At 43.4% G+C, this 24,051-nt stretch overlaps 1 pseudogene; it reads right to left on the reverse strand.

The window, feature by feature from the left end:
- Positions 1–3,190: 3,190 nt before the first annotated feature.
- On the reverse strand, positions 3,191–23,648 carry LOC127216434 (UPF0688 protein C1orf174 homolog; annotated as a pseudogene).
- Positions 23,649–24,051: the final 403 nt, after the last annotated feature.

Here is a 24,051-nt window from a genome sequence, read left to right on the forward strand (position 1 = left end):
ACAAATGTGCTAATCAATCTTGCTTAAACAAAAGACAGTTACTATTCACTTTGATCCATGATGACCTTGTAAAGAAACTTTGTACTCTATAAAATGTCTGTAACCTTGGAAACCTTATGAACTGAGACTAGTGGTCTCAAGCCTCCCTATCCCTTTTCCCTTTAAAAAAACATTTTGCAATTATAAGCAGGCACCTTACTCTTCTGATAGAGTGAGGTCCCAGCCAGTTTGGTTCTTAGCAATATAAACCTTTCACTTTTGCAGTAGGGAGTCACTTCCTTGGAGGTTGAGGAAACCCAGTAGGCACAACAAGAGGAATCACATTGAGTTTCTCTCTATTTAGTTTGATGTTGACTGTTAGCTTACTATATATTGCTTTTATTATGTTTAGGTATGTTCCTGTTATCCCTGATCTCTCCAAGACCATTACCATGAAGGGGTGTTGGATTTTGTCAAAGACTTTTTCAGCATCTAGTGAGATGATCATGTGGCTTTTCTTTTTCAATTTGTTTATATGGTTGATTACATTGATGGATTTTCATATGTCGAACCATCGCTGCATCCCTGGGATGAAGTCTACTTGGTCATGGTGGATGATTTCTCTGATGTATTCTTGGATTCGATTTGCCAGTATTTTATTGAGTATTTTTGCATCAATTTACATGAGGGATATTGGTCTTTAGTTCTCTTTCTTAGTTGTGTCTTTCTGTGGCTTGGGTACTAAGATAATTGTAACCTCATAAAAAGAGTTTGGCAATGACCCTTCTGCTTCTATTGTGTGGAACAACTTGAGGAATATTGGTATTAATTGTTCTTTAAATTTCAGGTACTGAAACCATCTGGCCCTGGGCTTTTTTTGGTTGGGAGACTTTTGATGACTACTTCTATTTCATTAGGGGTTATAGGTCTATTTAAATTGCTTATCTGTTCTTGATTTAATTTTGGTAAGTAATCTCTATCCAGAAAATTGTCCATTTCTGTTAAATTTTCTAATTTTGTGGAGTACTTTTCTCTTAGTACTGCTTTCAAAGTGTCCCATAAGTTTAGGTGTGTTATGTCTTCATTCTCATTGAAATCTAGGAAGTCTTTACTTTCTTTCTTTATTTCTTCCTTGAGCCAGAAATGGTGTAATTGTACATTGTTCAATTTCTATTTGTGTTGTTGTTGAATTCTAACTTTAAAGCATGGTGATCTGATAAGATACAGGGGTTATTCTAATTTTTTTGTACCTATCGAAGTTTGCTATATTGCCAAATATGTGTTCAATTTTAGAGAAGGTTCCATGTAGCGCTGAGAAGAAGGTATATTCTTTTGTGTTTAGATGAAATGTTCTATAAATGTCTGTTAAACCCAATTGGGTCATAACTTGTGTTAGTTCCTTTGTTTCTTTGTTAAGATTCTGTCTGGTGGTCCTGTCTAGTGTTGAGAGTGGGGTTTTGAAATCTCTCACTATAAGTGTGTGAGATTTTATGTGCTATTTGAGTTTTAGTAGTAATGTTTTTTACAAATGTGGGTGCCTTTGTATTTGGGGTATAGGAGTTCAGAATTGAGACTTCATCTTGATGGGTTTCTTCTATGATGAATAAGAAGTGACCATCTTCATCTCTTTTGATTGGTTTTAGTTTGAAGTCTAATTTGTTAGATATTATGATAGCTACACCTGCTTGTTTCTTGGGTCCATTTGATTGGAAAATCTTTTCTCAACCCTTAACTCTGAGGTAGTGTCTGTCTTCATATTCATTCTGTTAGCCTGTGTCTTTTAATAGGCGAGTTAAGACCATTAATGTTGAGGGAAAATAAGGATCACTGATTGTTAATTCTTGTTTGTTTTTGATTTGTTGTTGTTGTTGGTATTGTGTGTGGATCGCCCCCCCCCCCAGTTTTTCTTTTGGCTGTTGGTAAAGTAGGATTATCTATTGCCTATGTTTTTGTTGGTATAGTTAACTTCCTTAGGTTGGAGTTTTCCCTCTAGACCTTTCTGTAGGGCTGGATTAGTTGATATATATTGTTTAAGTCTTGTTTTGTTATGGGATAGCTTGATTTCTCCATCTATAGTGATTGAACGCTTTGTTGGGTATAGCAGTCTGGGCTGGCATCTGTGGTCTCTTAGTGTTGGTAGAATATCTATCCAGGACTTTCTGGCCTTCAGACTTTCAAAGAAGGAGTCAGGTGTAATTCTGATAGGTTTGCCTTTATATGTTACTTGGTCTTTCCCCTTTTCTGTTCTTAATATTCGGTCTCTATTCTGTACATTTGGTGTCTTGATTATTATGTGGTAAGGGAACTTTTTTTTTTTGTGGTCCATTCTATTTGGTGTCCTGTAAGCTTCTTGAACTTTCATAGGCATGTCATTCTTTAGGTTGGGAAAGTTTTCTTCTATGATTTTGTTGATTATGTTTTCTGCACCATTGAGATGGGTTTCTTCACTTTCTTCTATACCTGTTTTCCTTAGGGTTGGTCTTTTCATGGTGTCCCATATTTCCTGGATATTTTGTGTCAGGAATTTGTTGAACTTAAGATTTTCTTTGGTCGATGAATTTATTTCTTCTAGTGTATCTTCAATGCCTGAGATTCTCTCTTCTATCTCTGTATTCTGTTGGTTATGCTTGCATCTGTAGTTCTTTATCATTTATCCAGCTTTTCTATTTCCAGAATTCTTTCAGACTGTGTTTTTCTTATTGTCTCTATTTCAGCTTTCAAGCCTTGCAGTGTTTGAATTGTTTCTTGCAATTTTTGGTTTGCTTTTCATCCATTTCTTTTTTTTTTAACCTTCAATATATATTTTATTTCCTTCTCATATGCACTTCACAAAAACCATAAGGTATATGATTAGCTTCACTCAGAAACAGGAGTCTTTCCAAAAGAAACTGAACTCATCTCCAGCCGTTAGTTGGCATGGAAAGCAAGATTGTGTTACCAAAACCAATGCACTCAGGAACTCTCCTTATTTCCCACTGCCCAGCCTCCTGCTGACCTGTGCTAGCATGGAGGAGGCAAAGACATCAGCTCAGCCATGGTGGCAGCAGCCTGTGGTCATGAGGGACCCTTCCATAGGAGCTTAATGTTTGCACTGGTGGCGTTCATGTCAGTTATGTTCAATTAAGAACATGTTCTCTTGGAGATGCCATACAGAAATCTTAATACTTGCTGTGCCGTTTGAGTGAACTGCTAAGCAGGTGAAGACACCTCTCTACATCTCTGCATCATCCTCGTCCTCCTCTTTGGCCCTAAAATGCGTTTTTCTGAATTCTCGTCTGCTCATGGAAGGACAGGATGAAGAGGCTGGTGGCAGATCCTGCATAAGCTCAACATTCCCAAAGAAGTGACTCACAGGCATGGGCTGGTTGCTGTCATCATTGAGAAAGACACTGCTATCCATCTGAAGCACAGGTGCCCACACCTCCTCTGTCCTGGGCACAGGACTGTCATTAGGCTCCTGGGCTTTGGCAGCACTGCTGGGTTCTGCTGTGGGCAAGCCATCTTCAGTCTTTTGCTGAGGGTTCCTTGCTCATAGCCTGGGAACAGCCCTGGGGAGGCTCTCCACGCTCTGGCACAGGGACAGCCTTAGCACTGTCCCCTGCAAACTCACTTTCACAAGGGGAGACAGGGGACACTTTTGGCAAAGAAGAAATGTCACTTTTCTGTAATTCTGCCTTTACAAGGTGACCTTTGTCATACTTGCACTTTTTGGAAGTGCATCTGTCTGTAGTCTTGTGTGATGAGGAAGCCAGCCATGCTGTTTTGGCAGATGTGGAGCTGGCAATGTCCTTGGCAGAGGCCAAGCTGGCTGAAGAGTAACTCAGGGCCTGAAGGCATGCTGAACGAAGATGACACTCCACCTGTGAGCCCGGGCTGACGCTCCTCCGCAGACTCTCAATCTCCTAGCTCTCTTCTTCCATTTCTTTAAGGGATTTTCTCATTACCTCTTTGAGGATCTCAATCATCATCATAAAGTTGTTTTAATGTTTGTTTTCTTCTGCTTCATCTGTGTTGGGGTATTCAGATCTTGCTGGTATGGAATTTCTAGACTCTGATGGTAGCATACTGATCTTTCTGTTGTTGACTGGGTTCTTCTACTGTTGTCTACCCATCCCTTCTTCCAGTGCGTAACAGTGGGGTCTGTCCCTCTCCTGGTGGGTACAGGACCAAGTTTCTCTTCTGGTAGATGCAAGCAGGTGCAATACTCCAATGGGCTCTACCTTTCCAGTAGGTGGAGGTGGGACCAGGACACTGGCAGGCTGTGGATGGGCTGGTCCCCTGGGACGGGTTCCCTGTGCATAGTCTCCAGTCCTAAGGAGGCTTGGAGCAGGGCCTGGCCCGGGAAGGTGGGCTGGAAATGGGCCCAAGCTTACCTCCTCCCATGGTTGGAACTAGGACTAGGACGCTGGCAGACTCTGGATGGGCTGGTGGGTTGGGATGGGCTCCCCTGAGTACAGTTTCCAGTCCTCAGGAGGCTCCCAAGAATTCTTAATTGTACAACTAAGGATGGTACAATTCTAAATTTTTATAATGCCTTTTCTCTTTCTTTACAGCAAGAACTCTGCTTCCAGTTGCGTCCTATCCTTGCATGGCTGTAGTCTTCTGTAAGATATGGGGTAGGCTCACTCAGGTCTTTGAAAGTGGCTAAGAGCCCAACAGGGAAAGATGCTGACAGTAGTCAGAAGAAAGTGCCAAGGTAGGAGAAAGCCTAGACTGCTTAGATGGCTTAGACGGCTTAGGTCAGTGTGCTGCCATCAGAGTCTAGAGGGAGATGTGAAAAAAGACCACCAGGATCCACTGTCAGAATCAGTCATCACTGGCTTGTCCTCTGTTAGCATCTCTGCTCCCTCCTCCTCACTCAGCTCCATATGCACGTCCCTTTCCTGTGGGCCCTATGGTCTGTTCTTGTGACCATCAGAGTGACTCACACAAGCACACTCCCACACAATTCTGACCCCAAAGTGACAGTAATTTCCCTGTGTGATGGGCTTTTTCCACAGCCTCTAACAGATTATAAAGCATATGCAGGCAAGAATTTGAATGAAAGAAAGAACAAGCCATTGTGTATGTAGCTTTAGCTTGAGTCTCTCAAATTATTTCCTGGCAAGTGTAATAATCATTATCTTTAAACTGGTGTTCATATCTAAGTCTGCTTCAGATTTTGTGTCTAGGAAAAAGCCCAAACAAGCCCCTTTTTAGTAACTCATGTTGTTGCTGTGGCAAAATGCATGGAAGACAAACTTCAGGGAAGATGGGCTTGTTTTGGATTAGATTTTCACAGGTACAGTCCATCCTTGTGGGAATGGTGGCCCAAAAAGTAGGTTGTGGGGGCCATGGGAAGGTGAGGCAATTGGTGATGTTTCAGAGGCAGTCAAGGGACCCTGGCTGGACCTGGGGCCCAGAGGCTCGGTCCCCTTTGGTCCTTCATTGGTCAGCTAGACTCCATGTCCGTGCCTAAAAGGTTCTGTAACCTCCAAACACAGTGTGATAGCTGGGGGCCAACTGTTTAAACAGTGTCTATAAGAGACATTCCACATTCAAACTAAAACCATCCCCAGATGCCTGTGTCCTGGGGCCATTGTCCACTCCACTTCTTTTATAAAAGCATGTGCCTGAACGGCTAATTATAATCATGTGCCTTCTTAGTGCTGGGAACCACACCAAAGGCCTTGTACATGCTGGTCAGGCAGTGTGTCACCCTTAGCCTTACCAAGCACTCACTTTGTACTAGGCTGGCCTTGAACTCACAGAGCTCCCCCCCATCCTTTGCCTCCTCAGTGCTGGCTTTAAGCATCTATTCTGCTGTGCCCAGCGTCTTTGTTTTCCTTCACTCGTATTAAAGAAGAGGAAAGTATAGCTCTACAGTCCAAAGTTATTTAATGAAAATTAAACAGCTTTGTGTTATAAAATATAAGACCCTGAAGGGGCATAATTCTTGTATTCCCAACCCAGTCAGAACTACTGACTGCCAGGTAGAGAAGGTTGGATTTACATGCTGGACATAAAATAGCCTTCAAGCAGAAAATGTTAGGGACTATTTTCACACTTTAAAAAAAAATATTATCTAAGTGCTAAGTTTTCTAGATGCCGATGTTGGGACTTGAAGACTGATATCCCAAAGCATGGTGCCTTCAGGTTTAACTAAAGCATAACCAGGGCCCCACTGCCCTGCTGTTCTGTGCTTCTTGTCTTTCCTCCTTTGCATTGTAGGGAAGGCTTGCTGCAAGTTTCCCTGTCTGCCTTTAGATGGGCAGACGATGAGCTCAATGGCTCTGCACACCCTTCCTAGGAATGTCATCATCTCGGGAGACTGCCTCATTTCACGTGGAAGAACAAAGATGACCAGACAGACAGTAGTCACAGGCTGTCATCACTTGTGATCAAACCCTGCTCTTCCCAAAATCATTAGAGAAGGCAATTTGTGCTTTTCTTCCCTGTGGTCCTATGCATGAGGCATAGAAGGCTTTTCTGCTGCTGTTTGCTGTTGGTTTACTTTGGAGTCAATTTCGCTGAGATCTAGAGAGGGATGGGACAGTTTCTTTTGCTCCATGCTAAGAATGAAAAGACAAACTCAATGGCATAAAACAAAACAAAACTTCTTATGAACTTAATTTAGAAAATAGGATATAAAGAGAAAAACTGGAAAGCCTCCAATATTGCCATTGACAAAGGGCAATTTCCTTAATAGATAGTGTCCAACAGTGAAGTCAGTCGGCAGAATCCACATCTTACAGGACAGAAGATGCAAATACCTCACATTAGAAACTGAATCAAAATTGCAATGAAATGTACCTTAACATTAAACATTACACTTCCTTACTCATTTTATGGTCCCTCAGTGCTGTGTGTGCACACTCTTGAAATTTGCAATAGCACGGAGGGCAGAGGGCAGTTTGCAGGAGTAGGTTTTGTCATTCCACACATGGTGCTCAGTGGATGGAACTCAGGTTTCACACTGACATTTGGCAGCAAGTGTCTTTCTTTATGCACCAAACCAACTCCTGGTCTCTGAATACCTTTTGAATCTATCAGTTGGCAAATGCTAGTCTATCCTGTGATAAGGGATGGGAGAGAAAGATGGTCCCCTGTATGTGGTTATAATTTGGCATGAACTCAGTGTAGGGCAATGTGTTAGAAGAGCTGTGAAAATACCAGAACTGAATATCAGGTGTGGCGATGTCCACCTGCAATTTCAGCACTAGGGAAAATGAGGTAGAAAGGCTGTCTCACCTCTGAGACCAGCCTGCATTATACAACAAACACTAGGTTGGCTGGGGGACATATCACAGGGTCTTGCTCTTAATAAAAAAGTAAAAAGAGTTAATGTTTGTATGGCAACCTCTACCCCAAGAGTATACCCCAACATAATATACGTATAATATACATTCAAAGATAGTTGCACAGGTCTGGCAAGATGGCTCAGCTGGTGAAGTCACACACTTTCAAGCCTGATGACCTGAGTTCTACCCCCTAAACCCACAATGTGAAGGGAGGGGACCTACTCCCAACGATACACACCCAAGAACAGTTTTTAATAGAGAAAGACTGAAAATAGGTAACACATGTAAACAAGGTCCTGTCTAATTCTCTGGCTAAAATGAACAAACAAGGCAATTCTATTTGTGCTGATAGGGATGTTTTTTTTTCAAAGTGTGTGTGTGTGTGTTTCCAGAAGGCAAAGTGTGATATTTTTTTATATTTGCACAAAAACCTGACACATTATAGGCATACTTGTATACTCAGATAATATTTCTATAAAAATAGGTGGGAAAGTAGGAAACACTGTGTTTTCTTCCAGATCAGGGAACTAGATGCCCGGGGTGGGTAGACACTAGCTGGAAACTTATTTCTTATTTTACAGTGTTTTGGTTATTTTGGTGAATATTATGAATGAAAGCATTGTTAATGAAAATGGGTAATGTTTTGACACCCAAGTGCTCTCTCTAGAACTTCAAAAGAGGGGTGCACCTTGGGGCAGACACAGCCAGTGAATGGCCCTCTGTCTGTAGAAAAGCAGAGCACTGCCCACTGTATTTAAACGCAGCTTAAAATAGGGTGTCGCGGAGCTCCCAGCTCAGCCCTCGTGATTGCTGGTTACAAGACTGTCAGGGATCATTTTCCAAAAGCCAATTTGCAATTTGCAGTTCCCTGCAACCCAGAAGAAGTTTGCGTTTCCTGTGCAGATATTTAAGCTCTAGGGAATGTGGCAGGCTTGTGGGAAGTTCGGAGCTGTGGCCCGCAGACAGCTGCTTCCTCATTGCTCTCAGCTGGTTCCCATTGCCACACTTCTTTCTGGGTCCAGCCTGTGAGGGTTCTGCAACTGTGCATGCCAACAACCCCGCCCCTCCCTGTACGTCTGTAACAGCCCTAGCTAACAGCCCTAGCTGGCACCTCTGCAGCTGTGACTCATTGCAAATGCCTGGCATTCCGGGATGTTCTGTTGGGTTTTGGGTCTCCCCTGTGGCTGGAAGCACTGAGCAAATTGAAAGGGAGGAGAAACAGAGGCCTCAAAGTTGCCAAAACATAGTAGGGATAAGGGGAAAACTGTTAGGAAAGCCCAGAGTGTTTGTGCAAGAAGAAACCCAGCCAGTCGGCCTTCTTCCCTCAACTGGTCCGCCGGTAACTGGAGCCAGGAGCTGAGCCCACTAAAGATCCATTCACAGACCGGATCCCCACCCTCATCTGGACACCATCTAGCAGGCAGAGATATGGGCCTCCTTTGTATTTAATAAATGTGGTGTTTGCATCCTCCACTATATTGGTGGTGGGGAGGAAACGAAGGCCCAGGGGCAAGCTACGCATGTGCTCTGTTGTTAAGTGTCACCTCAGCCCTGGTCAAAGCCTCTCACATACATTCTCTTTACGTCCTACATCTCGAGACTGACGAACGTCATCAAGAAGCTTTTTAAAAAGGGAAGTTATGAGCCAGGCGTTGGTGGCGCACACCTTTAATCCCAGCACTCAGGAGGCAGAGGCAGATGAATCTCTGTAAGTTCGAGGCCAGCCTGCTCTAAAGAGTGAGCTCCAGGACAGGGTCCAAAGCTACAGAGAAACCCTGTCTTGTAAAAAAAAAAAAAAAAAAGTAAGTTATGAGTGGTATGCATGTGTGTCCGGACTCTTTTTATGTTTGGTGATTTAGGGTTCTGTTACGGTGATAGAAACAATGACCAGAAACAGTTCGGGGAAGAAAGACTTTATTTGTCCTCATCACAATCCTCCACGGGCAGGAACTCAAACAGGAACCTGGAGGCAGGAACTGAAGCAGAACAACGGAGGAAAGTTGCTTACAGTGTGTCCTCCAGGATTATGTTCGACTGACTACCTTTCTTTCCTTATTTTGTGTCACATAGGTGCAGTGCCAACAGTGGCCAGAAGAGGGCATTAGACCTCCCTGGGTCCGGAGTTACAGAGGGTTGTGAGCTGCCTTGTGGATGGAAATGGAACCCAGGTTCTCTGCAAGTGATCTTAACTTTTGTCAGCTACCTTTCTTACACCTCCCAGGGCCATCTGCAAGGGATGGCACCACCCACAGTAGGTTGGGCCCTCCTACATCAATCAACACAACGTCCCAAAAACCTGCCTACAAGCTAATATGATGGAGGCATTTTCTCAATTGTGGTTCTCTCTTCCCGGATGATTCTAGCTTGTGTCCAACTGACAATTTGAGAGGGTCTGTTTTAAACTACCCCCAGTGTCAGTCAGCGTTTCTCCACTGTCTTTTGCCATTGAGCTCTGACAATTTGATCTGCCTGAGGCTTTGAATTCTTTTTCTTTTTTTGAATTCCAAGATACATCTCAAAACTGAATGTGCCTCAGTGACTTCAAACATTGTTATTTATCACGTGTGTGTATGTCAGTTCTCTCCTACCTTTACATAAGACCAGAATTTGAACTCATGTCATCAGTGTGGCATGATCAGCTCCTTTACCCACTGAACCATTTTGCCTGCCCTTTCAATTATTATTATTATTATTATTATTATTATTATTATTATTATTATTATTATTATTTTGAGACAAGGTCTCACTATACAGCTTAGGCTGAACCTGAAATCATAATCTACTGCTTCAAGCGCATAGTAGGCATGTTACTTTTGGGGGATACTTTTTAGATATGGTTGCTCTGTAGCTTGGATTGGCCTGACTTCATGATACCCAGCCCCTTGAGTGCTGGGTTTACAGGTGTGAAGTACTACGTCTGGCAGACAATGTGCTCTTTATTTCTTCAAATTGTCCTGCCTGTTTTGGGGATTAGATTTGTGCATTTCCGTTGCTGCAATAAAAAACAAAGTAAAAAAAAAAAAAAAAAAAAAAAAAACTAAGGACGAGAAACATACTAAGGAAAACAGTTTATTTTAGCTCAAGGTCTGGAAATTTAAGGGTGTGATGGTGGCACTGGCTCAGGGCAGAGGCATTACAATGCTGGGGAAACAGGAAGGAAGAGGCTGCCTGGCAAGACAGGAGGCTGGAGTGAGAGGAGGGGCCACCAGCCCTAACTCTTTATGGCTTCACCACCTGTGATGACTGATCTTGGGTGTCAACTTGACCACATCTATAATCAACTAAAACCCAAGCAACTGGACACACCTGTGAGGAATCTTCTTGACCAGATCATTCTGAATGGAAAGACCTACCCTAAATCCGGGTCACACATTCAGGTGGCAACCCACATAAAAGGATGTGGGAAGTTTTGCTGTTTGCCCGCTGGCCCTCACTCTCTGTTCATCTATACTGTTGCTGAGGCACTTTCTTCCTAATAGTAGCACTTATTTCTTCAGGATTCCATCACAGACTGAAGATCTGTGGCTCTCTAGGAATCCTCTAGATCCAGCACAAAATTGGAGCTTCTGAGACATGCTGTCTTATGGACTGAGTAACTACAAGGTTCTTGGCCATTCTGCAAGAGACAGCTGTTGTTGGACTACCTAGAGCACAGCCTGTAAGCCATTCCAATAAATCACACATACACACTGTAAGCCATTCTAATAAACCTCTCTCTCTCTCTCTCTCTCTCACACACACACACACACACACACACAGACACACACACACACACATTTTCAGTTCTCTTCCTTTAGAGAACCCTGACTTGACCAACATACCACTTTATTCTTAGAACAAGTTGAGTGGTCCCACAAGAATTACCTCAACTGCTTCTGAGGGCAGGTCCTTCATGAAGGGCCCCTCTACAAGCACCGTCTTTTTAAAAATTTGTTTATTTATTCAGTGTTTATGAGTACTATATCTGTTTTACGCCAGTAGAGGGCAACAGATCTCATTACAAATGGTTGTGAGCTACCATGTGGTTGCTGGGAACTGAACTCAGGACCTCTAGAAGAGCAGCCAGTGATCTTAACTTCTGAGCCATCTCTCTCCACCTCCATCTACCCCAACTCCACCCCCAACAAGCACCTTCTTACAGGTCTCACTCAAAATTTCCCTCATGTGACCTGCTAGGGGACAAACCATATCCACTGGTATTGTAATGTCTGCCAGAATGTGTGAGAGGAAAGTTTTTCAGGCCTTTATGGTTCTTAGTTGGGGCAAACACTTGAATAGAAGACAGAGGAATAAGGGCAAAACAACCTAGGTTCAAACTCGGGAAACCAGGCTTTGATCCCAGCTTAAATAAAACCACCTACTTTAGCGGAGTGGTGTGGAAAAAGCCCAGAATTGAACTCAGGACCTCTACAGGAGCATGTAGTGCTCTTAACTGCCAAGCCACCTCTCCAGCCCCTCTCCCAGAGTTTTGGGGATCTAGGCTGATGTGAAATCTGGTTTCATGGCTTTGATACTGAAAAGAATATGAGGATTATCCAGTTCATGGAGAGTTGGAGTTTTATTAAAGACATTTTAATACAGGCAAAATCATGAAGGTTAGGAGAAGAGGGGGCACTCAGCAGAGAGGGCACACCTGAGCATCAGCACACCTGAGGAGCAGCACACCTGAGGAGCAGCACACCTGAGGAGCACACCTGAGGAGCAGCACACCTGAGGAGCACACCTGAGGAGCAGCACACCTGAGGAGCACACCTGAGGAGCAGCACACCTGAGGAGCACACCTGAGGAGCAGCACACCTGAGGAGCACACCTGAGGAGCAGCACACCTGAGGAGCACACCTGAGGAGCAGCACACCTGAGGAGCACACCTGAGGAGCAGCACACCTGAGGAGCACACCTGAGGAGCAGCACACCTGAGGAGCACACCTGAGGAGCACACCTGAGGAGCACACCTGAGGAGCAGCACACCTGAGCTCTAAAGAGAGTCACAGAGCCTTTACAAAGTCCTGTCTGACTTTGGTGTTTTGAGGTTACTGTCTCATTGCTGGGTGCTTCCTGAAGGGTGCTGGTAGGGTTTCGATCCAGGTGAAAGGCAGAGAAGACTGATGGTCTGTGAACAAGTTCAGGTTCATTTGAGATTCTCAGGCCATGTCTGGGGAAAGTACTGAGGCCTAAGCTCTCTGAACTGGAGCTCACATTGTTTTGGCTCGGCTTGTAGGCAGCAAGCCCCGCTGGCCCTCTCATCTCTTCCGTACTCAGTCCTGGGGTTCCAGGCATGTGCAGTACCACACTTAACTTTTCTACGGGTGCTGGGATGTGAACTCTTAACCTTGAGCCATCTTTTCAGTGAGTTTATTGCTTTTTCTTTTCCTTCCTTCCTTCCTTTCTTAAATTTTAGTTTTCTGAGACAGGGTCTCTCTGTGTAGCCCTGGCTGCCCTGGAACTCAAACTGTAGACCAAGGTGGCCTCGAAATCACAGAGATCCACCTCTTGAGTGCTAGGATTAAAGGCATGTGCCACCACTGCCTGTCCATTTATTTCAACAGACTCAAATCCAAACCTTTCAAAAATCTAGGGCAAATTCCCTTTGCTCCCACAGAGGGTACTTTCACTGAAGAAAGAAGTGGCCAGGACATCTAGTTCCCCCATCTAGAAAGCCATATTCAAGATATGAAGGAGTAAGTGCAGAGCTCTTTGGTCCCAAGGTGGATTAGCTCACATCTAGCTCCTGCCTTCAGGGACATCCTACTGCCTCATATAACTTCTCAACATTTCACTATGAAGGCCCCAGACACAGGAAATGTGAAATGTCTGTCCTGATTTGAAATCTCCTGATATAAAGAGGCAAATCCAAAATAGTGGCCATCTTAGTGAGTCAGACCTCCAGTACTACGATAAAAGCAGCTATGGAGTTCTTTGAAAACAAGAAGAAAAAAGAATGAAATTCAGTAACCCTGGCCCAACAAATTGAGCATTTACAGACAGACACAAAAGCATGACCCTAAAAGTAGCTTGCATCCTGTCATTTGACGCTGCCTTCTGCAGAGCCTTCTCTGCTGGTGTCCTTATATCTGCGGGTACAATACTGCAGGACACGAGGGAACTAGAGAGTTATAACACCCCACCCTGACTCCAGCATTCTCTCCAGATGGTACCCCTGCTTCTGAGGGACAATATCTCATTAGCAGAAGGCGACAAATTTGCACATCATTTGCACATCAGCTGCAAGGTCTGGAAAAGGCATAGTTACTCAGAGGACTTCTCTGTGACTCTGTCAGGCCATCTCAGCATCTTCATCTCTCCTGCCCTGCCTTTCTAGTTTCTGAATCCTTAGCTGCACATCTTTCAGTAGAAAAACTGTAAGTCTGTCAGCACACCATGTCATGAGAAGGGGGCTTTTATTCTCAGCTATGAGGACAAACCTGAAAACCTTATGTTGCCTGATGGAGACTAATCTTGATTTAGAACATGCCCGAGATGATGTAGCCTTAAAAGATGCCCTTGGGTCTCACATGCATGTGATGTTGGACTGTGAGTGCAGAGCTGTGGCCATCATCAGGGGGGTCCAAACCTTTTCTACCAGCCACTAGGTACCCTTTTCCATGAGATAGAGTGGAGGGTAGACTCTTACATGGCAGAATGCTCTTGTCTTCATCACCCTCCAACACAATAAACAGGTTAGTAAGGAAAGAACCAATTCAAAGGGAAACCAAGTCTGTCAATTTGCACAAGACCTGAGAGCCATAAATTGATTCATGATTCCTTGCTATCTCACAGACCTTAATCCAGCTGCACTGTTACCTTGACTCCCAGTGACACAGCAGGCTTAAAGTAATCGGCTTCTGCAGTTTTATTTACTTATTGAGACAGAGTTTCATGAAATCTAGGCTTTCCTCAGACTCACTAAATAATCAAGGAAGACCTTGGGTTTCTGGTCCCCCTGCCTCCACCTCCTGAATGGTGGGATTACAGGTGTGCACTATGTTCCACCTGTCTGAGAAGTACTGGTGAGCTGGACCAGGCTCTCCTGTATGAGAGACCAGTGTTCTAATGACTGAGGTGCACTCCCAGATCCTCGATTTTTCTTTGACTCTGTTGCATCCTGACTCACAATTTGTCAGCATTCACATTCCTAGGTAATCAGAGGCCTGGGGATATCTGGGGGCCCAGCAATATGAGCAGACTGGGAGCCAGCTCTCTGAGTGGATGGGGAGAAGAGGTATCAGCATCGGTGAAGAGATGTCATTGTCCATCCTCTGCATTAATGATGAGTTCTGAGGTGTGGATATCCAGGGTATGCTAACAGATTCCCCCCCCCCCCCACCTTGCTGAGCACTGCCTCTGTCTCAATTTCTTCTCTAATAGCAAGTGTGTGTTGAAACAGACTCTCACACAGGCTAGCATGGAGCTTACAATGTAGCCCAGGATGGTTGTGAACTTATGTGATATTTTAACCTCAGCCTCTTGAGCACTGGCATTACAGGTGTGAGCCATACCCAGTAAATACTCCTTATTTACTGCTGGCACAGTGGCAAAAGAAATTGTGTGTCACTTCCCCTGATCCCAGCTATGCCTCTGTGTCTGTCTTTCTGTTGGGCATGATCTGGTTCTTTACTTCAGCGAGCACTCCTGTGGCAATGAACATTACTGTAAACAGGTATTGCTCAGTGTTCAGCATTGTGTGTGTAGATGACTGCTGCATCTCTAGAGGATGATAGGCATCAAACACCCCAACTGCGCAGCTCAACCTAGATCCCACCATTTATAAGCTCACATACAGTGGATTGACATGGCTTGTCACCCCAGAGCTCAGCACTGGATGGTTGGTTCTTAGATTCATCATATTTATAAGTGGTGGGATCTTTAAAAAGTAAGATCTAGTCAGGCAGTGGTGCACACCTTTAATCCCAGCCAGCACTCAGGAGGCAGAGAAGGTGAATCTCTGTAGGTTCTAGGCCAGTCTGGTCTACTGAGTGAGTTCCAGGACAGCCAGGGCTACACAGTGAAAGTCTAATAGAAGATGATTAAGTCATTAGGGACATGAACCCCAGAAGAGACAAATAGAGTTCTTTTGAAGTCCTGGTTAGTTCTCCCAAAACAGTTCTGTGCAGACTGGGCCTCCCTATGTTCTGGCACCATATTTTCCTTTTTAATTCAGTCCTACCACGATGCTATTTACTGTGTGAACAAGCCCAGGGAATCTTCACCAGAGCTGGGCAGGTCTTGGCACTGTGCTCTTGAACCTGTAAAATTATGAATTAGATAAACTTGTTTTCTTTATATATTATCGCAGCTCAGATATTTTGTTATACATGTTACACATGCTGAAAGTGGGTGAGTCCATCCCCATGATCCCTAACTGGTGTGTGTGTGTGTATTTCAAGCATTTATTTTTTCCTATATTTTTACTTTATGTGTATGGGTGTTTTACCTGCATGTGTGCCTGTGCAACATGTATGTGCCTAGTCCTGCAGAAGAGGAAAGAAAGTGTCAAATTTCCCTGGAACTGGACTTATAGAAGGTTTTGAACCACCACATAGTTTCTGGAAAGATCAGTCAGTGTTCTTATCCTGGGAGCCATCTCTGCAGCCCCCTTCAAGACATAAAGTGAGCTTACTTTAAAATAGCTACAACAGCTGAGTCACATCTGAGAGGCTGAGAACCTGACAGTTGCTTGGTCCTCAAGGCTGAGTGCCTCAGCAGTCAGGGTAGTCCCACAGTAGCTGTCTCTCATCAAAGAGGCTGGCGACCCTGTGGGTACTCAGTCTACAAGGCTGTCCCAATCTGGTGCCCCAAAGTTGGAAGGTTCCTGGGGAGTGGCTGGTTCTTGGTCCATGATGGAAACCTAAAATCGCTGGTTCTGCTACCAGCAAAGGAATCAACTCCTCAGCAAGAGGGAAGAGGCCAAGTGTACCACAGACAGGCAAGCCTTCTCTGGCCATACTCTTTCACGTGGATGGAAACTAAATGCTACTCAAAAATGAGGTGGGTCTCCACTGGCCAGTTCTCCAGGCGAGACTTCCTACTCAGGTGATTCTAATTTGTGACAAGTTGACATTAAAACTCACTGTAATAGGGAGCAACGTGTTCCAGCCCACACACATCAGAGGAAGCCAGTGAAGTGGAAGGCTCAGCAAGGTGCATCTTTAAGCAACAGACAACTCACTTCTATCTGGAGATAAGCGTTGATTGAGTGGCCCTCCCAACTATTTGTGGCTGGCTTCTTGATTAGCAGGAGATTCCAGAGAAACGTGTGGTACCACCAAGAGGAGGATGTGCTGGCTGCAGCATCAGAGGAGAAGTCTTGAGAGTTAAATGATGCATTAGTCCAGAGAGTAAAGGCTATAAATCCACTTATGACATATCAACTAACATTATGGGTTATATAGCAGAAAGGATGTTATATAAAAAAAAATCTATCAAGAAAGTGGAGTGACCATACAACTCACGAATACAGAGAAGTCAAGCTGGTGTCCACCTACAGCCTTCACCCAATGGACAAGTGTTCACAGTACTGGAAAGGTAAGCACCCAACCAAGCTACAAACCCTTTGATCTACAATTGAGACCTACTCAAAAGATACACTGGTGCAACAGGGTCACAGAATCTTGTGGAACTAACCAACCACTATCTGATTGGATTTAAGGTCCACTCCATGAGATAGAACCCATGCTGACACTACCCTGAGACTCAATAGGCTACAGACCTAGGGGAAAACCAAATACAACTGCTCTGCTAAAGAAACAGCAATAAAATTACTTGTAATGACATCTTGCTATACTCATAAACTAGTCTGGCTCAGCCATTATCAGAAGCTTCCTCTGCTGTAAATGGGAATAAACACAAAGACCCCTCTCCCATAGGCAGTCAATGTGAAGAGACTGAGAGACCTTAGAACATTCAGTCCTAAATGGGATATATCCATTAAATCTGTCCTTTAAGAGATCAGGGAACCCCCATGCAAGAGGCAGAAAGAGGGCAAGGAACAGGATGGAGGACATCAAGGAAAGAAGGCCTTGTAAACTCATATGATGCCATATGATGCACATATGAACTCAAGAGGACCTGTAGAGGTCTGCACCAGGTGGGGTCCCAGTGCTGAGGAGTAGATACAAGCCCCATCCTTATGTGCCTAATCCAGAAGCTCTTTCTAATAGCCACTTGCTTAATTTTTCTCCAGTGGAGTCTCACTGAGGAAATAAACCGCTCTTAAGGGCAGGCCCTCTGCAGTAAATAGGCAACACAAAGTGAACTGAATGGCATCTTTCCAGTGCTGAGGAGTAGATACAAGCCCCATCCTTATGTGCCTAATCCAGAAGCTCTTTCTAATAGCCACTTGCTTAATTTTTCTCCAGTGGAGTCTCACTGAGGAAATAAACCGCTCTTAAGGGCAGGCCCTCTGCAGTAAATAGGCAACACAAAGTAAACTGAATGGCATCTTTGGAGGTTCTTTGTTGTGGAATATTATTTTCACTAGGTAAAGATGTGCTTACATTTGTTACTTTACACATTAACTGTGAAAAGGTGTGTTACATTTGCTTATGTTGTATTTCTTTAGTTATGAAAAGATGTGTTGCTTTTGTTTCACCTTGCCTGCCCAAGGCACATGAGTGGTCTAATAAAAAGCTCAATGGCCAATAGGTAGGCAGGAGAAAGGATAGGCGGTGCCGGCAGGCAGAGAGAATAAATAGGAGAAGAAATCAAAGCTGGAGAGAAAAGAGGAACCAGAGGAGAACCAGGCAAATGGGGGTAGGGGCTGGAAGAGGTGGGCAGAAGCCAGGCAGCTCCAGCCAGCTAGACACAGAAGCAGTGAGATCAGGATAAACAGAAGAAAGGTAGTAAGTCACGAGTCAAAAGGTAGATAAAGAGAACCAGGTTAATTTAAAAGTTAGCCAGAAATGTGCCAAAGCTAGGCTAAGCATTCAAACTAGTAAGTCTCTGTGTCATGATTTGGAAACTGGGTGGTAGCCTAAAAGAAAAAGGCCTGGTACGTTTGTCTTATAATGTTTTATTGGACTTTTGCTTTTATTTTCCTCTTGGTGTTTTTTGAGACAGGGTTTCTCTGTGTAGCTCTGGCTGTCCTGGAATTCACTGTCCTCAAACTCAGGGATCTGTCCACTGCATCCCGAGTGCTCAGACCAAAGGTATGTGCCACCAAACAGCTTTTTCCTTTCTTCCTTCTTTCCTTCCTTCCTTCCTTCCTTCCCTCCTTTCTTTCTTTTTTTTTAATTTTATTTAATTTTATATAACAGTCCAATTAAATGAAAACAAACATTTATACACAATATTTGGGAATTTGGGCGTCGTTCTTTCCAAACTACTTCCTGCTGGTAAGGGGCACTGTCTTGGGGGATTCGAAGAAGATTCAGATATCCTGGCTGTAGTCTGTAGGGCTGTTTTGTCCAGCTGCTTTGAATGTAGGATCAGCCTGTACTCTGTTTCAGGCAGTCTGGCGTGATCAAACCACATTAGTCTGGAAGGAATCCACATCTCCTCATTTTCTATGGAAACAAAAATAGAAATCCATTTCCCCAGTAACTTGTCCTTCAACTTAAATTTTGGAGTCAAAGCATTTTTTTTTTTTTTTTTTTTTTTTTTTTTTTAGTTTAATGTTATTTTACATGTCGATCCCAGTTCCCTCTTCCTCCCTCCCTCCCTTGCTCCCTCCCCCCCAGCCCTCCCTCTTTCCTTCCCTCCCTTTTTACCCTCTCTGTCCTCTCACATGCACTCTAAACACCCTCCCCTCCCATCCCCCCACCCCAATTCCACATGTAGGGGAATGCCATCCAGTCCCTCCTTTCTTTCTTTCTAAACCTTACAGGTCCTTTGTGTTTATATTCTGGCTTCCAGTTTTGCTTTTATGAGATTCCTGTGAGAACATGTGTCTCTTTGTCTAAATGTGTTTATTGTACTTTTTCTTTGGTTTATTTTGTCATATACCACTTTGTTTTTATTTCACTTTAAATGTTTAGATGCCTATTTGAGAGAAAGCATGTGGATTTTTGATGGGAGAGGAGGTAGGAACTCCTCCTGAGATGAACTGGCAGAGGGGAAACCCTAATCAGAATATATTGTATGAAAAAAATCTATATTTAATGTAAAATATGAAATGGGCTGTGCCTACGAAGGAGGGCAAGGAAAGAGGACTGCAGGCTGGAAGCCAGCCTGGGTGACTTAGTGAGACTGTCTCAAAATGAAAGGAAAAGTTGGGGGTGGGGGTGGGGATGTAGCTCAGTGTGAGAGCACTCACTGAGCATGTGAGTAAGGGCCTGGCTTCAATCCCAAGTATGTCCACCATTGACTGAAAAGGCCAGGAGCATTTCCTCTGGCTAGTGTAAAGACTTAGTTTTCACTATTTCTTCTGTGGTGCTGGATTGCATCCAAAGCTATACACATGCTAAAAAATGTGTTCTGCCCACCACAGACCATAGTATGTCGTTTGGACAATGTGCATGTATGTCACCTATGATTCTTTCTCCTATCTTCTATGTGGAATGTGACTATGGAAATAAAGGGTACTTTATATTTGTAAGAAACTCTCATCAGGTGGTGGCCCACACCTTTGATCTCAGCACTCAGGAGGCAGAGGCACGTGGATCTCTGTGAGTTTAAGGCCAGCCTGGTCTACTGAGCTACTTTCACGACAGCCAGAGCTATTACACAGAGAAACACTCAAAAAAAAAAAACAAAAAAACAAAAAAACAAAAAAACAAAAAAACAAAAAAAAAAAAAAAACAAAGAAATTAAACCCTCTGACAGTAATTAAACCCTTTTGGTACAACTCCAGGTCCACCAGCATCAAGAATTGGGGATGTTGTAGGGTAAGGGAGGCCTCTAACCTTTGACACTCCTTGGCAGTGCACCAAGAACTAAGGCACTCCTGGGGAATCTAATCTGGGGATTGGGTCCTGGCAGGATTTGGACTCAAACAAGAGCATCATTCAAGCCAATGAGGGCTGAACAAGTAACATCTCAGTGAGGATCTGACTATGGAGTGTGCATATAACCAGATTAACTTTTGCTTCTTGCTTTTGCTGGTTTGTCATTGTCCTTTGACAAACAGTCTGAGGCTAGGGGAGCTGTGGGCTGTGAAGGTGGGGGTGGCGAGGACGGTGGGAGGAAGCCCAGTTTACTCAGGCTTTTCCCCTGCGGCATCTAGGAGGGGAATGGAATTGATCCAACGAAGAATGGAGCTAACTGCTTTGTAACATGAAGACCACCTACAAACAAGGAACACTGCTATATATTTGTGTAAATCAATGCACTGATCAAATTTTTGGTAGAAAGAGAAGATGTGAGAGTACATTTCCTCAGTTTTTACATTACAGTTTGAACTACTGAATAAAAACTAAGAATTAAAGCCAGGGCTAGAGAGATGGATCAGAGGTTAAGAGCACTGGCTGCTCTTCCAGAGGACCCAGGTTCAATTCCCAGCATCCACATAGCAGCTCACAACTGTCTGTAACTCCAGTTCCAGGGGACCTGGCACCCTCACACAGACATGCAGGCAAGCAAAACAGCAACTCATATAAAATAAAAATAAATACATCATTTAAAAATTAAAAAAGAAAACTAAAAAAAGAAGCCAACAAAAATGGAATAAAAAACAAACAAACTCGGTTAAACTAGGTTTGTTTCTTAGGAAAGCTGAATTATCAACAATTCACAAATCAAAGAACGTAGGTAGATGAATTGATAATTACACTTGAGAGAGTCAGAATTAGGATTCCACTCCCTCTTTCCTCACTACAATTAAATGTTCTTTCTTTAAAGATTCTGCCATCTGAGAAGATGGCTCAGTGTATAAAACACTATGCAAATTGAGAACTGGAGTGCAGATTCCCAGGACCCACATAACAGTCGGGCATGCACTGTAATGTAGGCACTTGGAAGGGTTGAGGATCCCCAGAGAAAGCCAGTTAGCTGGATTAGCTGGAAATTGGAAGCTGTGGATTCCACAAGCAACTCTGCCTCCATAAATAAAGTGGACAGTGATCAGAAAGACCTCCATATTCACATGTGTGTATGTACTTGCAAACACCATGTGTGCCAACAGACACACACACACCCACAAACCACACATGCAAATTTAAATTCTTTGTAGAGCATGATAAACACGGCTTATCACTTCAATTTATTTAAATGCTTTGTTACAACTGAACTGGCTTTATTACATTTCATATAGTAAAAGGAAGAGATGCACAAAGATTAGATATTAAAAGTCATAAGAGGCTGAGGGTGCAGCTCTGAGTCCAAGTTCCTGATTCACATTCCTGAGCCTTGTCTTTGAACCCTGGCATAGGAGGTGGATGTTTAAGACAATTATGTGGTGCTACAAGTCTAGCCCAAGGCCTCAAGCATCTTGGGCAAGTGGTCTAGCACTGAAATGCATCCCCAGCTTCTTCTACACAATGTTTTAAAATTTATTTACTTATTTTAAAATTTCCTCTTTTGTTTGAGAAAGTTTCTTCATATCCCTGGCTGTCCTGAAATTTGCTCTGGACATTATGTTGGCCTCAAACACAGATGTCCATCTGCTTTTGCCTCCCAAGTGCTGGAAGTAAAGGTGTGTGCCACCATGCACAAACAATCTAAAGAGTTCATTTGTCATTGTTACTAGTATGGTGTGTGTGTGTGTGTGTGTGTGTGTGTGTGTGTGTGTGCGCATGACTATGCATGTGTGCAAAACAGGAGAGCTTGCAGTGTTTAGTTCTCTCTTTCTACTCTGGATTCTGGAGATGGAAATACAGATGTTAGGCTTATATGGCAAGTACTTTTTCCTGATAAACCATCTCACTGGATCTTACTGGATGCTTTTTTTTTTTTTTTTTTTAAAGACAGCAAACAGTAAAAGTAGGACAAGGAGATGGATTAATAAGCACTACAGACAGGAAAATGGAGACCAACTCCCCAGCCCATCCTTTTGCTTAGCTCTGTGCAAAACACCTTTAAACATCCACTAAATGGATGGGTTTCTAGTAAACATCACTGCTAATGTTCTTAGAAGAGGACATCAGTTATGAGAGGTCGAAATTCCTACATCCCTAACATCCCTGATACCCCAGGAAATCCTATCAACTCTTAAGTGACAGGCTGTACCAAAAGTTCATCATGAAAGCAGTCTAATAAACACTAAAATTCAACAAGGGGAAATACGTCAGGGAGGAAAAAAAAAATCCCGTGCATTTTCTCTGATTTAAGGGCAGTTACAATGTGAACAAACAATTGTCAATGCATTAACAAGAGAACAGGCATAGACATTTTATTGATGGGAATATTTTTAACTACATAAAAGAAGAGGAAACTTAGAATCAGACTTACAGCTCAGAATCCATTTTATGTGTGCACTTGGGTGTGTGGGTGCGCCAGGGGTTGACATTAATGTCTTCTTTATTGCATGTGGGTTTTCATTTAACCACACGGCATAATGACTGTTCCACAGCTGTAAGTATATGCAGAGCTGCTTTAATTTTAACACTTAAGTTGCCAGACAGTATCTATGTGTCAAGGCCAGAGGCTGATGTTGAGTGTCTTCCTTGGTTGCTCTCCACCTTAAAGAGGGGTGGGTACACTATGGTAAACGGCCCTAAGGAAACAGGACATTGCAGTAAGATGTGTTGATACCTACTCACCTTGGTGATGTTTCCGGTGTCCCAAAGTCTTTTCCCATTATGTTACCTCTATAGGGGACACTATAATCTATGCCTTTTAGCGAACCCCCCCACCCCACACCCCCCCTCCAAGGCTGTTCAATGAAAACCAGTGGCAGAATGATCAAAACACCAAACATCCCTTTCATTCTATATCCCAATGAAAAGAGCATAGACCAAGAGATGGAGAGGAACAAATCAGTTCATAAATGACCTAGATAAAAGCATTGGAAGATTTTGATGAATAAATGCTCACAAAGTTCTTTGGGAAAGAATTCAGGAAGTCCTTTGGTGGAGGCAAATTGCAGGTCTCTAGAGGCTTGATTAAGCTAAGCACTGTATAAATGTCTTGGTGCTTAAGATGCTTGGGAAGTAAGAGGACTGCTGGAGTCTAGGAGCTGAAGAGCTGGAGCATCGTAGTGTCCCCACTAATAATAAAAGATAAACGACAATGAAAGCCTGGATTTACTGATGAAGACTTGGAGACTGGGTTAGCTTAAACCTCTGGAAGTCCCATTAGAGGGAGAGGGTACCCCTGCCCCCATTCTGCTTCAGCAGGGTGTATACTCAGTGGTACTGGTAAGGCAGTCTGTTTTATGGGGTGCCTTGAGTGCTGGGAGGTACAACCCAGATACCCAGATGCCAGCTAGGTTACCTTTTCCTTTGAAATGCCACAGGAATTAAGTTCAGCCTCTTGTACTTCTTCAGAGAAGCCTGGCTGGTGCTTATTTCCAGCCATCACCTCATGATTTGCAGAATTAATTTCACCTTTAATTATTCTGGGGTAGTCTATTAATTTCACTTTTAATCATTGTGAGTTTTTTTTTTAAAACTACCTCTCCTCTCCCAAACAAGCTGCATACATTCTAAGAACTTTATGCAATATGTACATGGTCTTGCATATTTCTTTTTTGAGCAGAGTTTCTCTGTATAGCCTTGGCTGTCTTGGAATTTGCTCTGTAGACAAGGCGGGTCAAACTTGGGAGATCTGCCTGTCTCTGCCTCCTGAGTGCTGGGATTAAGGGTGTGTACCACCACCCCCTGGTTACTTATTTAATCCTAATTAACAGATATTTAAATTGTGGGCATCACAAATTTATAAAACTATGAAGAACAGTTTGGGTTCAAACTATCTCAATATA

This window comes from Phodopus roborovskii, unplaced genomic scaffold (assembly GCF_943737965.1).
Source record: "Phodopus roborovskii unplaced genomic scaffold, PHOROB, whole genome shotgun sequence".
Classification (NCBI taxonomy): Eukaryota; Metazoa; Chordata; class Mammalia; order Rodentia; family Cricetidae; genus Phodopus; species Phodopus roborovskii.